Here is a 17294-nt window from a genome sequence, read left to right as displayed (position 1 = left end):
CTTCCCCCCGAGTGCACAAATTTTTGTGCACTGGGCCTCTAGTCTAATCTAATAAAAGAGAAACATGGTAACTAGCATACGACCGCTACCTTTCCCATTGGCTAATCAGGGTGATATGCAAATTAACTGCCAGCCAAGATGGCGGCCGGCAGCCAGGCAGCTTGAAACTAACATGAGGCTTGCTTGCTTCAGTGACGGAAGACTCCAACGTTCCCCGCCTGCCTTGCCGGCCTCTGAGCTTACAGTTTAAGAAAGATTGTAACAAATATAGAAGCTAAACAAAACCCCAGAAACCTGCCTTCAGCGAGCCCGGGATCTCAGAGCTGGAGTTATACATTGTTTCGATTATAGAGCACAAATAAACCAGATACCTAATTTCAGCAGCAGAGGCCTCAGAGCTGGAGCCAGAGATAAAGCTGGCCCAGAATAAAAAAGAAAAAAGAAAAAAAGGAGCAGTTGGGAGCTTCAGTCGGCCTGAAAACAGCCCTCAGCCCCTCACCCAGACTGGCCAGGCACCCCAGTGGAGACCCCCACCCTGAAGGGTGTTTGACCAGCTGCAAACAGCCATCATCCCCTCACCCAGGCTGGCCAGGCACCCCAGTGGGGATCCCCACTCTGTTCCAGGACACCCTTCAGGGCAAACCAGCCAGCCCCACCCATGCACCAGGCCTCTAACCTATATAGTAAAAGGGTAATATGCCTCCCAGCACCGGGATCAGCGGAGCCAAGAGGCCTCCCAGCACCGGGATCAGCGTGACAGGGGGCAGCGCCCAAACCCCCTGATCGCCCTGTGGCTCTGTGTGTGACAGGGGGCGGGGCCACAACCTCCCTATCCGCCCTGCTCTCTTCGTGACAGGGGAAGGCGCCCCAACCCCCTGATCAGCCCTGCTCTGTGTCTGATAGGGGGGAGCTCCCCAACCCCCTGATCGCCCTGTGACCTGTGTGTGACAGGGTGTGGCGCCCCAACCCCCCACCCCCACGGGCCCTGCTCTGTGTGTGATGGGGTAGAGCCATAACCTCCCCATCGGCCCTGCCCTGAGTGTGACAGTGGAGGTGCCCCAACCCCCTGGTCGGCCCTGCTCTGTGGGTGATAGAGGGCAGCGCCCCAACCCCCTGATCCGCCCTTCCCTGAGTGTGACATGGGGCGGTGCCCCAACTCCCCTATCAGCCCTACTCTGTGAGTGACAGGGGGGACCTCCTCAACCCCCTGATTGGCCCTGCTCTGTGCATGACAGAGGGGAGCTCCCCAACCCCCTGATTGACCCTGCTCTGTGCGTGACAGGGTATGGAGCCCCAACCCCCGTGATGGACAGAGCTCTGTGCTTGACAGGGGGCAGCAACCCAACCCCCTGATTGGCCCTGCTCTGTGCATGACGGGGTACAGAGCCCCAACCCCCCTGATGGGCCCTGCTCTGTGCGTGACAGGGGGTGGCACCGCAACCTCCCTATCGACCCTGCCTTGAGTGTGACGGGGGTGGTGCCCCAACCCACCAATCGGCCCTACCCTGAGCCTGACTGAGGGTGGCATCGCAACCTCCCAATCTGCACTGCTCTGTGCATGACAGGGGAAGGTGCCCCAACTCCCCATCTGCCCTGCTCTGAGCCCGACCAGGGGCTGCACCTAGGGATTGGGCCTGCCCTCTGCCACCCGGGAGCAGGCCTAAGCCAGCAGGGCGTTATCTCCCGAGGGGCCCCAGACTGTGAGAGGGCACAGGCCAGGCTGAGGGACCCCCCCTTCCCCCCAAGTGCACAAATTTTTGTGCACCGGGCCTCTAGTATATATATATAAAAGCCTAAGAGACCGAACAACCGAAGGACTGAACAACTGAATGCCCGGTCAACCGGTCACTATGATGTGCACTCACCACCAGGGGCCAGATGCTCAATGCAGGAGCTGCCCCCTGGTGGTCAGTGCGCTCCCACAGCAGGAGCACCTCTCAGCTGACCAATGGGCACCAGAAACAGGGCTCACAGCTGGCGACTGACTGGGCGTGAGCCTGTGGCAGGTGCAGCAGGACTGGGATGAGCAGGAACGGCAGGCAATAGTGGCAGGCAGCGTTAGTCTGCTGGTTTCGGCCTGATCCCCACAGGCCAGCTTGGGGGGATCTGGCCGAAACTGGCAGTCCGACGTCCCCCGAGGGGTCCTGGATTGCGAGAGGACACAGGACAGGCTGAGGGACCCTACCGGTGCACGAATCCATGCACCAGGCCTCTAGTTAGAACATAAAAGAGAACTATCCTATCTAATAAAAGAGAAACATGGTAATTAGCGTACGACCGCTACCCTTCCCATTGGCTAATCAGGGCGATATGCAAATTAACTGCCAACCAAGATGGCGGTTAATCACCAACAAAGATGGCGGTTAATTTGCATACATAGGCGCAATGATGGGAGGCCATAGGGGAAGGACGGTGATTGGAAACACAGGCAGCAGGCTAGATCTGGGAGGCACTGCCCCTGGCCCTGAATCGGAGAACCGGCCGTTTTTGCCTGCCCCCCTGCCGGTGATCGGAGAAGCCAGAGCGGGACACGGAAGAGGCCAGTGCCCGCCTCTTTCCTGGCCGCCCCTGCCTGGGATGAGCAACCGGAGATCCCACAGCAGGAAAGAGTGGCCTCTAGCCATCCCCCATGTGCGCCTGCTCATGGGATCGCCCCAGAGATCATGGAGCAGTAAAGGGCGGCCTGCAGCCAACCCTGTGTGCGCCTGCACCTGGGTCACCACTGCGATCCCTGAGCAGGAAAGAGTGGCCTCTAGCCAGCCCCCCTGTGCGCCTGTCCACGGGATCTCAGCCACTATCACAGAGCAGGAAAGGGGGGCCTGCAGCCAGCCCCTGTGTGCCCCTGCCCCTGGGTCGCCACAGTGATCACGGAGCAGGAAAGAACAGCCTCTAGCCAGCCCCCCTGTGCGCCTGCCCCTGGGTTGCCGCAGCGATCATGGAGCAGGAAAGGGGGGCCTGCAGCCAGCCCCCATGTGCCCCTGCCCCTGGGTCGCCACCGCAATCCCACAGCAGGAAAGGGCGGCCTGTAGCCAGCTCCTGTGTGCACCTGCCCCTGGGTCGCCGCTGCAATCCCTGAGCAGGAAAGGGCGGCCGCTAGCCAGCATCCCTGTGCACCTGTCCATGGAATTGCCCTGGAGATCATGGAGCAGGAAAGGGCAGCCTCTAGCCAGCCCCCATGTGCGCCTGCCCGTGGCATCACAGCGGCGATCCTATAGCAGGAAAGGGCGGCCTGCAGCCAGCCCCTGTGTGCACCTGCCCCTGAGTCACTGTTGTGGTCCGAGAGCAGGAAAGAGCGGCCTGCAGCCAGGCCCTGTGTGCGCCTGTCCCTAGGTTGCTCTGGGGATCGCACAGCAGGAAAAGGTGCCCCACCCTGGCCACAGCTCAAGGGAGAGTACAACATGCGGTGGAGGCCAGGAGCCTGAGAGATCAACAGAGAGGGGCGCCTCCCAGGTGTGGCTGGGAGCAGGCCCCCAGCAAACACACACACAGGGACGCCTGCACCGAGCCTCTGCTGCCAGAATGTCCATCAGTAGGACATCTACTGAGGGCTCCCGGACTGAGGGGCTGGCTTGGTTGAGGGAACCCCAACCCCCAGTGCACGAATTTCATGCACCGGGCCTCTAGTTTCTTATTAATGAATTTGAGTTGTCATTCATAGCTGTGAGAAAAATCTAATATCTGAAATCTATCCCAGGACATCTTGTGAACAGGAAAACAATAATCCATTTTATAAAATAGAACCACAGCTTAAAAGACTAGTCATTTATAAATTGACAGACACATTTTCACATCATGGAGCTCTTGTGTTTCCAGTGTACTCTGGATCAACTGATGATTTACAAACAGGACCACCATGAGCCATTTCCATATTTCTGTCAAATGAATATTAACTCATCTCAGAGGAATAAAAAAATAGTTCAACATCCAATAGGGGGAAAAAGCATCATTTAAATACAGAAAATAAATATTTTCTTTTGAATATACTCAGCTCATCATTTTAAAATCATATTACACCTAATAGAATATTAAAAAATAATTTAGAACATTTCTATACTGTTTTAATGTAGTGCTGATTTGGATTTTTCTTTCTAAAATGAAGTTTAATGGATTTGTTCTGTTAAAAATAACATCCCGGAGAGAAACCAAGATGGCAGCATAGATTAACGCCGGAGATTGCTGCCTCGAACAACCACTTCAAAAAACAACTAAACGATGGAACGGACATCATCCAGAGCCACAGGAAGGCTGGCTGAGTGGAAATTCTACAACTAGGAGGAAAGAGAATATCATACCCAGACTCAGAGGAGGCGCAGTGCTGAAGTGAAATGCTAAGGTGCGGAGTGCACGCGGAGCAGGCTGGAGGCGGAGGGTGTGGTTGTAGTTTTCAATTGGGAGGGAGTTTCAGACTCTGAGCTCCAGATCCGGGAGAGTCTCTAGGGACCCAGATTCAAACGGGAGAAGCAGGACTGTGTGGCTTCGGTCGGAACTCAAAGGCAGCTTTCTCTCCGAGGTTTGCAGAGGTTGCTGGGACTCTGTGAGGCAGAGCCCCTAGGGATGGAATGGAGAGCAGCCATAACTGCTCGCTCCGGCCCGCCCTGTAGATCCCCGGAGACCCGCCCCGCCCAAGCCCTGCTCAGAGCCATTTGCCAGATAGCCTCAGGCAAACGCTAGATTAGCACCGCCCTAGAGATCCAGCACAGAAGCTCTCCCACTGCAGACACAGGGGACTCTCATAGCCAGTTAGCCTAGAGGTCAAATCACCCCCGGTATTTCCGACAACAATCAAGGCTTAACTACAACAAGGCTGCGCACAAAGACCACTAGGGGGTGCACCAAGAAAGCATAAAAAATGCGGAGACAAAGAAACAGGACAAAACTGCCAATGGAGGATATTGAGTTCAGAACCACACTTTTAAGGTCTCTTAAGAACTGTCTAGAAGCCGCCGATAAATGTAGTGAGATCCTCAAGAAATCTAATGAGATCCTCGATGTTATGATAAAGAACCAACTAGAAATTAAGCATACACGGACTGAAATAACGAATACTATACAGACTTCCTACAGCAGACCAGAGGAGAGCAAGAATCAAGTCAAAGATTTGAAATGCGAAGAAGCCAAAAAAACCCAACCAGAAAAGCAAAATGAAAAAAGAATCCGAAAATACAAAGATAGTGTAAGGAGCCTCTGGGACAGCTTCAGGTGTACCAACATCAGAATTATAGGGGTGCCAGAAGATGAGAGAGAGCAAGATATTGAAAACCTATCTGAAGAAATAATGACAGAAAACTTCCCCCACTTGGTGAAAGACATAGACTTACAGGTCCAGGAAGGGCAGAGAACCCCAAACAAAAGGAATCCAAAGAGGACCACACCAAGACACATCATGATTAAAATGCCAAGAGCAAAAGATAAAGAGAGAATCCTAAAAACAGCAAGAGAAAGAAACTCAGTTACCTACAAGGGAATACCCATAGGACTGTCAGCTGATTTCTCAACAGAAACTTTGCAGGCCAGAAGGGAGTGGCAAGAAATATTCGAAGTGATGAATACCAAGAACCTACAACCAAGATTACTTTACCCAGCAAAGCTATCATTCAGAATTGAAGGTCAGATAAAGTGCTTCACAGATAAGGAAAAGCTAAAGGAGTTCATCACCACCAAACCAGGATTATATGAAATGCTGAAAGGTATCCTTTAAGAAGAGGAAGAAGAAGAAAAAGGTAAAGATACAAACTATGAACAACAAACATGCATCTATCAACAAGTGAATCTAAGAATCAAGTGAATAAATAATCTGGTGATCATAATAGAATCAGGGACATAGAAAGGGAATGGACTGACTATTCGTGGGGGGGGGAAAGGGGTGTGGGAGATGCGGGAAAGGACTGGACAAAAATCCTGCACCTATGGATGAGGACAGTGGGTGGGGAGTGAGGGCAGAGGGTGGGGCGGGAAATGGGAGGAGGAGAGTTATGGGGGGAAAAAAGAGGAACAAATGTAATAATCTGAACAATAAAGATTTAATTAAAAAAAATAAAAAAATAACATTCCATTATAGATAATACAGAAGAGCTGGAAAACTAATCACCTAGAGACAACTATTATGTTCATTTTTTATTGATATTATTTTATGTTTATTATCAATTTTAGGAGGACACATGAGGGCTTATTAAATAGTTATGATTGCACTGTTTAAATCTTTTTATGTTATTTTAAAAATATTTTTTCATGTTAGTATTTAATTTTTCATAAACTTCATTAATGTGGTTTCACATTTTATCACAAATTTGCTATACAGCAGTTTAAGATTTTTCTAAATGTTAATTCTTAGTTTGTTTCTACTGCTTTCTTTATGACTTAAAAGGGGTGGTTTTTTTTAATACATTTCTAGTTTTTCCTTTGGGTAGATTTTTAGAAGTAAAATGAATAAATATTCTTAAGGCCTGTATTTTCTGATACCAAATTAATTTTTATTAAATTTGTACCAATTTAGGTAATTATCAGCAACAGATGAGAGTACCACTTTTGATTATTGCCTCCCAAAAATTATTTTTAATATTTGCTAATTTGGTATTGAGATATAAGGTGTTGTTATTTTCTTTTTGTGTATCACAATAGGCTTCATTAGAAAATTATCCTTAAAAGATTTTTCATTCATATTTACTATTTTCTAATATTGTAATGAGATACAGTGAGTTATCAGTGCTGTGCTTCACTTGGCTTGAGCAACTACTTCATCTTAAAGTAGAGCATTGATAAAATGCTCTCATTTAGTAACAAACTGTTCCTATAACACACAGGGTCAATGTCCTTTCTAGAATTTGTTCAAAAGTTCACTGACTGCCCTCAGACATTTCAAATTTTCCAGATCCTTAAACTCCCTTTGCATTTCATCTGTTCAAATAAACTCATTAAACACTTTAAATATTATAAAGGAAAATATGGTTTATGTTTCCAACTGCAAAAGCCAACAGAAATTACACCAGGAACAACTATTCTACTCAAGCAGCACTGAAGCTAAAACAACATTATTTATATGCTTATTCATTTTGATTATATCCACCTATTATGAAACATTAAAAAAAAAACAAACACCACTTTTCAACACGTAATTGAAAAATGTAAAGTTTCTATTGTCCCTAACTGGCGTCTTGTAGGGAAAACAACTATCTTATACTGTGGCAATACAGAACGCTATGCAGTTCACAGTTTGCCAATCACTCACATCTCAAAAGTATTCTTTGAAATATTGTTACACATAGAATGTCTGTCTCCATGTAGTGCACACACACCTCTCTTTATTTGTTTAGTTGCCAAAATAAAGTACTACTCAAATGATAGCATACTTCCAAATGAGACAGAAATGGTTAATTCTTGTTTTTATAATTGAAACTTGCCATGCTTAAGTGCCTAAATGTAACTATACTAGTAAAAGGAAGAGATTTCCTCTGCTTATGTACAAAGTACTATTTTATTGTAATAATTAGTCATCGTGAACTGAAATGAATTTACGTGTGCAGTGTGGATGGCCAACATGCATTTTAATCCTATTTCCTGTGTGAACAGCAATTCAGAGTTTATGACATGGAGGCAGTATTACAATAGTGTTAACAAGTACAGAGCCTGTTGCTCATACAATAGCCTCTGTCACTTGACCTCCTTGCAGGGATCACAGCTCTTCCTTGCCTCATTAAAACTCAGGGAACATGCTGATGTAATTTTCAGTAACTCGCTGGAGCTCCTGTTTTTTAATTGAATCGGTTGGACTTAATATTTTAAGATTTATATTCTGAATTTCCAGGCTTATGTTTCTTATTTATGTATTTTTATATTTGTTCCTTGAAAAACGTTTGACTTTGCCCTTAAAATAAGTATTAATTGTCATGAAGAAGAAGAAAAGATGTGAATACAAATATTGTTTAATTCTTGAATTGTGTATATGCTTTCTATAAGGGTGGATTACTCAGGGAAAGTAGTTTACTTTTTCTGTGTGGTCTCCTTTTTAATTGCTTTATTTCTATTAGTAAATAGTACTATATTTTTTATTTGTTGTTGTTACCAAATACTAATCAAATAATAATACTTATAAAATGTTTGTAGGATATAGACAAAATATACAAAGAATAATACATGTTACCCTGCTTAGAAAGTAAAATTTCATCATTATTTTGAAAACTCTGAAGGGCTCCCACCTTATCCACTCCTTTTTCTGTTCCCTTATAAATAACTACTTCCCTGAATTTTCAGTTTATCATTCCCTTATTTCTTCCACATATCACTTTACTACTTCTGCCACTTATATTTATTTTTTTCAATAAGATACCCTTTAGTTTTTAATAATATGTTATTATGCTTTCACATAATTTTCAGTCTTGTTTTTTAAATAATTATTGTATTTCTGAGAGGCATGCTGTGTTTAGCTATAGCTCATTTATTTCACTGTTATGCAGTGTTTATTTATACCCTTTACTGTTAATAAACACATGGGTTATTGTCAGTGTTTTGCTATTATAGACAGAGATGCTACAAACCTATGTGTCCATGTCTTTGGCAGTGGTTCTCACATTTCAGCTGTATCAATAACCTAGAGGGCTTGTTAAAACACAGTGTTTGGATCTTAACCTGTGTTCCTAATTCAATAGGTCTGGGATGGGGTATGTATTAAAGTTGTCCAGAGAAACAAACAAACAAAAGCAAAATAAAAACAAATGAAAACAAAAAACAGTAGAAGATTAGGTAGATAGATGATAGATAAATAGATAGATGGTAGATAGATAGATGATAGATAGATAGATAGATAGATAGATAGATAGATAGATAGATAGAGATAGATAGATCTGAAAGGAATCAAGATCAAGGAGAAGCAATAATCAAGAAGGAAAAATTCCCTAAACAGAAGACAGAATTGAAGCCTCAGATCAAAAAAGTTCTTAAGTGATAGGCTAAAGTTTTCATGTTGTTTGTTTTAAATTTCAATCCAAATTTAAAGATAAACCTACATGCTTCCAAGCAGAAAAAGTAGCTCTTAAAAGAAAAAATCAATTTGATATCGGAATTCTCTTCCTTACAGAAAAGACAAAATGGCAGAAAAGAACAGAGCAATGTATTAAGAATGTTCCACCTACCTAAGGGATTATTTGAAAGTGAGGGGAAAAAAGAATTGTAAGAAAGTGCTTGAGAATGTCAAAGAAGTTGTATGAAAAATGATGGTGAGTAATAAAAGCAATGGAAATTTACATTAGATTCTGCTTAGAACAGTTAAAAAACAAAAATTTACAAAATATCTATAAAGAAGAGATTCTTATAAATTAACAAACCTAAATTTGAAGATCACCAGAAAAAAATATTGGAGATGATAAGAGAGGAGATGAAGAAAACTATCAAATGCATCATCTTTTTTTTTATTGTTGTATTGCTTAAAGTATTACAAAGGCTACATATGCAAATGCATCATCTTACCCAAAGAAATATGTGCACTCCTGGGCCACTGTGCCCTCTGATCCATTGCTCACCCTTTCCATGGTCTGCTTTGCATATCAGGGATGGGTTCCTACAGACTGCATTTCTGGCTATGGTTAGCATATTCAAGATATTAAAAGGAGATTAGAGAAAGAGATGAAAGGAAAATCCAGGAAACTTCTCCCCACCTCTCTGTCTTTAATGGCATCTCCCACAGCAATTACACCTGCTTTAGGGCTCCAAATCCCTCCAGACAGATCAGTCATGGTACAAGTTTTGGCCAGGTGACTTGGACAAAAATAAAAATATGTTATCTTTACATGAAAAAGAAGAGTTATGCCATCTTCCAAAATATAATTATCTAGATTAAATATTGTGACTCAAAAGTAAATATTTTACTGTGAGTTATTCCTACAAATACAATATTATTGTAGATTTAATGTTGGCATTTTATAAAACAGCTCATTTCCCATTCCAAAAGAGTCTTTTCTTACATATTTATTTCTTGCAAAAATGTTTATCATATTTTGGGTTATTTTTAATTTTCTATTAATATGTATTTATCTGTTCATTTCGGTTCCTAATTTTTAATACTATGAAAAATAATACATAATAATACAACAAGTATACTCCAGTGTGTTCTTTTGTGTGTGTGTGTGTTTATACAAATCAGTGCAGGCGATCTTATTGTATAGGATGTATTTTCAAGGGTGAAATTGTTGTATCAAAGATACGTATATTTTAAAGCTCAGCAGACATTGCCAGATTGTTTTTCCAATCAATCTGTTTGAAAAAAATTCCAGCAATGAATGAGAATATTATTCTGTTTGCATTCCTACCACCAGAATATTTCACTGTACTTTTCAGTTTTTGCCAGCCTTATCGGTGTAAAGCAATATCTAGCTTTTACTTCAATTTGCATCTCCATGGTTACTAAAGAAATATGGAGTCTTTTAACATGGACGATTTGGATATGCAATTTTGTGAATTATCTTTCATGCCCATTTTTCTATTGGGCTGTTTGACTTTTTTATGGAAAAAAAAAAGCCTTTGGTATATTTTAGATTATGGATTCCCAATTCTTTTCACTTTGTGATACTCAGAAAATTATATTTTTACGTAATCATGGAATAAATGGATTTTGAGTCTGCCAGTGACTGGGCTGGACCAGCTTGGAGATTCTAGCTCCCTTGCTTATAGGAAGCCCAAGAGAATCAACATCTTGCCAGAAATGTAACCCTTATCTAGTCCAATCAGTGGGTGATATATGATATTAATCAGGAAGAGTTGATTTATAACAATTTTCCAAATTTATTATTTAAATATTGACTTTGTTCTTTACCCAAATATTCTTTATATTGTATCATTTTTTAATGTTTTGTGGCTTCTGGATTTCATGTTTTTATTTTTTAAAAATAGATTTTATTGATTTTTTACAGAGAGGAGGGGGGAGGGATAGAGAGTTAGAAACATGGATGAGAGAGAAACATTGATCAGCTGCCTCCTGCATACCTTCTACTGGGGATGTGCCCGCAACCAAGGTACATGGCCTTGACCAGAATTGAACCAGGGACCTTTCAGTCCACAGACCGACGCTCTATCCACTGAGCCAAACCAGTTAGGGCTGGATTTCATGTTTTTAAAACAATGTTTTCTCCACCCCTGAATTTTACTATAGTTTTAAAAGATTTCCATCCAAGATTATTCCTATTGAATATGAACATTTTAGAAGATAAAAAAAGTAAAAAACAAAAACATAAGATGTTTCTGATACCAGAACTGGTGAGCAGGAATTCTTCCTGTGGAATCAAAGAATGAAGCCACTGAACAGAGGAATTCAAACAAGGCAGGAATTTATTGCAAGCAAACACAGGCTCCCTGCTCAGGGAGGGGACCCAAATGGGTTGTTGCCAAAGCATTCTGCTCTTCCCCCTTTATCTGCTAAAGGCCCACTCTTTGTCTATCTGTGACTCTCTCTGATTGGTTCCTGGCCTTTTTACAACATTTTACTTTGTACTTACAAGAAAAACATCCCTGTCTCAAAACATCCTGTTTTTCTGCAAAACATTTTCTGGTTTCAGCTAGCTCCATGATTCCTCCTTCTTCCTCCCTTTACCCTATCTGCCTAATCCTGCTTCTAACTCCTCTCTCTTCTAAGTTCTAAACAACTAGAAATATTTGTGCTTGTTGAAACAAAACAAATATGAAAAATGTCTCTGAAATACTTTGAATCAAGAAATATTGATATTTTTCAAGGAAAGCAACATAGTATTATCTACAATCCTTTCCCTGTGAATTAAGAAGTCTTTTCCTAGGTGTGGCTCAATCCCTGCTGTAGCAAGTATCAGCTTCTCTGGATCTCAGCAGTGGTATTGTTAAAGAGGTGTATTGGATTAAACAGCACCAGAAACCTTTTTTTTCTGTTCTAACATTCCACAGTTCTACCATTTTGCTCAGAGTTACATGTTAGTCAGTCAGAAGGAACCAAAGGAAATCTATTTGTCAGGATGTTTGTGGCATTTCTTTGGGGGAATTCTGAGGAAAATAATTCCTAGTGTTAGAAACTTAAATTATTTTTTTCCTCTTTCTTTAGAAGAAAATAATATCTGATGAAAGGTCTTTAGGACTACTCAAGTTCATTGGTGATGTTGTTATAATGTACCCTGCGAAACACACTAGGACCCCTCAAGAAATCGAATTAAGGAGTCACATTTATTGCAAATTCGGGACTACCAGGGTGCATTTTGCTCTCCAAATCTTGCAGTAATTACCTAGCCCCAACACCAGATTTATATAGGCAAAAATCACAAAGGTATTGATTACATCTCAGGGTTTGGAATGAGGAACCTAGTTTGCAAAAAAAGCAGTTTACAGAAGCAGAATTGAGCATGTTAGTTAAATTGTAGTTTTGGGTCTCCAGATCACTGAATCAACGGAAACACATTGTCTGGAGCCATGGGTCTTGGGACCACTGAGTTGACAGAAACACATTATCTGGAGCCATCGGGTCTTGGGGCCACTGAGGCAATTTAGGATAATTGTGCTGTCTTGGTTCCCAGGTACAGAAGAATGTGCTTTCTAAAACCAGTGAGATCACAATCAATGGGATAGCATACATGAAAATCAAAGTAACGTTTCTATTGTTAAACAAAGCAAATAAGTACAGAAGCCAAACAGCAGGGTTAAAGTTAAACTACAGTTTCTACCTGAGATAATTGCTACCATACTTCAATGTGACCAAGATTATGGCCTTACTCATGGGATTTTACAATTTACAGAAACTACTATCTCTGGGATATGTGTTTTAAAAAGGAATTCAGGAGAAATGAATTATGGACAACTAGGCAGCTTTCAGGAGAATTTTGTCAATTTTTTTCATGTTATGCAACAGAGTTTCATGAGTCAAGATCAGGGTTCAAACTAAAATGAGACAGCAAAACCACACAATGGTAATTGGAAGTTGCATATGTTCTTAAGGGTTAGTGGAACCTGGCAGATTATTTTCAAAAACTAAGATGTTTCTACACACTGACCAGAATTCAACTTCACCTGATTCTGATATTTCATTAATATTCCATCAGCTTAAAATTTCACTGATTTTTCTAAATGCCAGCATTTATCAATTTTATTATATGACCTAGAAAAAAGATAAATGGAACATTATTTCTACAATAAAATTCTGCTATATGAGCTAGCATCTGAAAAGTCTTGCTGTAATCATAAATGAGCTGTCTCTCCTCCCATTTCCTATTTAAGACCTGTCTTATCTGCCTCTGAAGAATCTTTCTTAGATCTCCGTCTAAATTATATCATTTACACAAGGTGGCATGGATGACCCTAAGAGAAAAATTCAAAGTATTACTTTTCAAGGTCTAACTTAGTCTTGATCCTTTCCCTCCAGGAAGTTTTTTCAGATCACTCACACCACAGGTTGCCTCTGTCCTCTGAAGCCATGAAATTGGTTGCCCACATTGCTCATGTGGAAATCAAGCACAGATGCTCTTGTTCTCATGTTTATTGTCATCACAGATGCTCTTGTTTTTATGTTTTGCTTTCAGGCTTAGATTCCTAGTTAATCTTCCAAACCTTTATATATTTTCCCCAAATAGTCACTAAGGTAGTTAAGGAAAGAACTTTTATTCCAAATATCAAACCCAACTCTAATCAGTTTAAATAATATCAGAGCAACAGGGATGAAGATGAAATTTGGAAAAAATCAATGTTCCCCAATCTTAATTGTTGTTCCCTTTTTAAGTGGCTTTAATCCCTTCCCATTGCAAATAGCTGGGAGAGGAAAGGAAATGTGAAAATTAAAAACATCCACTGATAGTTACAGACTTACATTTTAGTATTCACCAGGGACAAAAGAGATCTTACCCTCAATCTCCAATAAAATAAAATAAAAATCCATGAGCATAAGACTTATTGGCCATCTTGGATCCCATTCTTTGTAGATGGAGCACTATGAACAACTCTGTTTGATGGCTCAGCTTCTGTGTCCAACCTGTAGTTAGGGGAGAAAAGTTGACCTCTTCGACTTCTATGACATGGTTATAGAATTTTGATCACTGAGAGAAGGGAAACAAAGGGAGAGAGTCCTAATATGTATGTCCTTGATTTTCTGCCTGGAGAAACTTTCTGGATCATACATAGTACGTGGAAAGGGATTCTAAGCAGAGCATTGTGGTCTCACTGAGTTGGGGAAACAGAATGGGATCAGGGAGGCTGCAGTGACTGGACTTTGTGGGCCAGTGTATCAGAGAGAAGGGCATTGCCCAGATAAAGAGCCTCAAACATCTGCATGGGGTCTCATTGAGTCTCTAACTGAATACTGTGCCCTGCACTCTTAGAATGAGATTTCAAGTGGTTGGTTAAAGAACAATTACTGAGAACAGAACAAACTACTAGGAAGCTATAAGCTAAACAAGTACCAGCACTAACAAAGAATTGAGAAATGGTAGAGTTCTGACCCCACACAGTAATGAGACCCTTTTACTTTCCAAGTAAAGCTGCTTTTTAAAAGAACAAAAAATTTAGACACTTAGCAATTACTGGGAAGAAGCAGGAAATTGGGAATGAAAATCAGAAAATATAAATAGACTAAAAAGAAAACAATAATGATCAAAAGCAGACAAGAATTTTAGACCGCTATTATAAATATGTTGAGGGACTTAAAGGAAAGCATGAACATAATAAGGAGATAAATAGAAGATATAGAAAAGAGCAAAGTGTGCCCTAGCTGGTTTGGCTCAGTGGATAGAGCGTAGGCCCAATTGTCTGAAGGGTTCCGGGTTTGATTCCAGTCAAAGACATATGCCTGGGTTGCTGGCTTGATCCCCAGTGGGGGGCAGCCAATCAATGATTCTCTCTCATCATTGATGCTTCTATCTCTCTTTCCCTCTCCCTTTCTTTCTGAAATAAATAAAAAAAATATATAAAATAAAATAAAAAGAAAAGAGCAAAGTGGAACTTCTAGAAATAAAAGATCTGCCAAAACCGGTTTGGCTCAGTGGATAGAGCGTCGGCCTGCGGACTGAAGGGTCCCGGGTTCGATTCCGGTCAAGGGCATGTACCTGGGTTGCGGGCACATCCCCAGTGGGAGATGTGCAGGAGGCAGCTGATCGATGTTTCTCTCTCATCAATGTTTCTAACTCTCTATCTCTCTCCCTTCCTCTCTGTAAAAAATAAATAAAATATATTTAAAAAAAAAAGATCTTATATAATAAAAGGCTAATATGCAAATCGACCAAACAGCAGAACAACCGGTGGCTATGATGCACACTGACCACTAGGGGGAAGACACTTAACACAGGAGCTGCCCCCTGGTGGTCAGTGTGTTACCACAGCGGGAGCACACTTAGCCAGAAGCCCTGAGCCAGGCTTATGGCTGGTGAGCACAAAGGTGGTGGCGGGAGCCTCTTCCGCCTCCGGGGCAGCACTAAGGATGTCCGACTGATGGCTTAAGCTGTCAGTCAGACATCCCCCAAGGGCTCCTGGACTGTGAGAGGGTGCAGGCCAGGCTGAGGGGCACCCCTCCTCTCCCCCCCCCCCCCACCCAGTGCACACCGGGCCTCTAGTTTTAAAATAAACGACATTAAATATATTGAGATTTTTACCTTCCTCCCCTTCTTCATCTTTCTCTTTCCTCACATATGACCTATTCCACCCAAGCAATATATGTTGATAGTATGTATCTGTTCCTTTTTCTTCACTCTTTGAATATTCAAATGAACTTATATTCACATGTATAAATAAATTAGCATCCATTTTAATACACACAGAACTTTCATGCAAATATAGATATACATATATATTTATCCTTACTTCTGTACAAAATTGTGCTTCTGGCTTTATTCTGAAACTGACTTCATTTTCCAGATTTTTACAATATTAACAGTGCTTAAACTGGAACATATATATTCATACATTTCCTTCTGCTATTTCTGGAAGGTTAGATTCCCAGGATTAAGACTGCTTGGTCAAAGAGTTATATTTATTTTTAATTTACATATATATTAACAAATTGCTCTCCCAACATAACTTGGAAATTTTAAAATTTGACCTTTTACTAGCATTATTGTGAGCAATAGGTATTTACAGCCTTAAAATGTTTTCCAGTCTAATAAGCATTCAAGACTATCTTATTATTAATTTAAATTACATTTCCTTAACTAGTAGTGAAACTAATCATTTTGGGGGGCATTCAGATTTGATCTCTGAATTACCTCTTCACAATCTTTGCCAATTTTTCTATTGGTTTGTACCTTTTTTTCTTTAGAATTGTTAAAAATCATGCTGTATAAATTTTAATCTTTTGACTGTCACCTGTTTTTGCAAACTTTTTCCCCCAAAGTGGAATCCATATGGAATGTATTTTGTCAATGATATGAAATGGCATGATTTACATAAGCTTCTTGGCTATTGATGCATTTGTTATTTTATATGAAATTCAAAATGATTTTATTCCCTTATGAAAAAAAGTCCTGCTGATATTTCTGTAGGATATATAAAGAAAAAGCATTTTTATTGAATACATTTTCAGGAAGTAATTTTGACCTTAGTTTTACTTTTCTTTTTCGTATGCTCATTGGAAAAATTCATACAAACTGGTCTACAGGGAGATGTCTTTATTTGTGGTATGAAGTATAATATAAATCTTTGGAATACATAGAAAACAGAAGCTTACATTTCCATGGAAAACATTTAGTTTTATTACTCTCCTTGTGTTTCAAGAGAACAATCTTTCACAATGTTTTGAGGTCAGTAATGGGGATATAGTGGAAGAAAAGATATTTTTTTCTTATTTTCACAATGTATATGTATATTAGCTAGCATCCTTTCCTATTTTGGTCTGGCAAAGTTTATTGTAAGGCACAATAAACACATTTAGGATATGTTTCTTCCTGAGACACTTGGGCAAATACCAGGACAAAGGAAATCTTATCTTTCAACACATCTCTACTGAGAGCAAATAAGAATATCTTTATTTTCTAATTCTCATTAAGATTACATATGTTTATTTTGCAAACAGCTTTTAAATTTTGTGAAACTTTGAAAAAAACAAATTTAATTGCAATGAAAAATATCATTTTTGTAGTTTAATGGAAAAGCCACAGGTCTGGCACTTTACAGACATGAATTAAAATCATGACTGTGGGACTTTGGGCAAGTTATGTTATCATTCTGAGCTTCAAGTTCTTCAACAATTTAAAAAAAATGCTAACTTGCCAGAAACTATCTGCATAACTGCAAAATTACTTGGCACTAAAGATCTAATGCAGTGCCTGGCAACTATAATACCCTAAGTGTCCTTACTTTTGTTACAGGTAGGAAAT

Source organism: Myotis nattereri (genome assembly GCF_964212035.1).
Source record: "Myotis nattereri genome assembly, chromosome: 3".
Taxonomy (NCBI): Eukaryota; Metazoa; Chordata; class Mammalia; order Chiroptera; family Vespertilionidae; genus Myotis; species Myotis nattereri.
The sequence above is the reverse complement of the archived record's forward strand: the minus strand, read 5'-3'. Positions refer to the sequence as shown.